Here is a 541-nt window from a genome sequence, read left to right on the forward strand (position 1 = left end):
CCTGTCTGCTTCCGGGAGTGACCCTGAAGGCTTCCGGGAGCCGAGCCTTCCCCGCCGCGCGGGAAACAGCCGCCCCGACACCGAGGTTCCGCGCAGCTCCGAAATGCAGATTTCAATTAAAATCTGCTCCCAAACCGCGGCCGTTCCGCTAAAACCCCCCTGGTGGGTGGGCGGCGGGGAGACGAACAGGTCTGTCCCCTAGGCCCCGGTCCGAGAGCGTGCATGGGACCGGCCGCGGCTCCCTAAAAGCACTGAAAACCTCTGAGAGGAAAGAATATATACCTGCGGGTCTGTGTGAAATACAGCAGTCAAGTCTTACTTACAGGAGAAAGCGACCTGGTTAACCCGCATATTAAGGAGTTAGTGCCCTGAAAACGTACAGGTGACAGAGGTGTTAGAGATGAAAAACATCACGGCGAGGAGAATGCAAAACAAAACAAAAAAGAAGGAACAGCAGGAAGAGACGGCAGCGTTACCTCGGACGGCTCTACTGACGGCAAGGCGGGGGTGGCGGGGCTGGGGGAGGCATCATTAGGAGCGA

The 541-nt window shown here is 57.5% G+C and overlaps 1 protein-coding gene across 4 annotated transcripts in view; it reads right to left on the minus strand.

The window, feature by feature from the left end:
* FAM118A (family with sequence similarity 118 member A) overlaps window positions 1–535 on the minus strand; it is a 16,154-nt gene extending 15,619 nt beyond the window's left edge. For 2 of the 4 annotated variants that reach the window (XM_017730568.1, XM_017730564.1), the window contains exon 1: window positions 477–535. The gene's annotated coding sequence lies outside the window, so the exon portion shown is untranslated. Of the gene's footprint in view, window positions 1–323; window positions 427–476 lie in introns of those variants that run through there. The other 2 variants (XM_008630823.2, XM_017730566.1) reach the window with 2 other exon arrangements.
* Between the last annotated feature and the right edge of the window lie 6 nt (window positions 536–541).

The sequence above is a fragment of the Corvus brachyrhynchos genome, unplaced genomic scaffold, assembly GCF_000691975.1.
Source record: "Corvus brachyrhynchos isolate BGI_N302 unplaced genomic scaffold, ASM69197v1 scaffold523, whole genome shotgun sequence".
NCBI lineage: Eukaryota > Metazoa > Chordata > Aves > Passeriformes > Corvidae > Corvus > Corvus brachyrhynchos.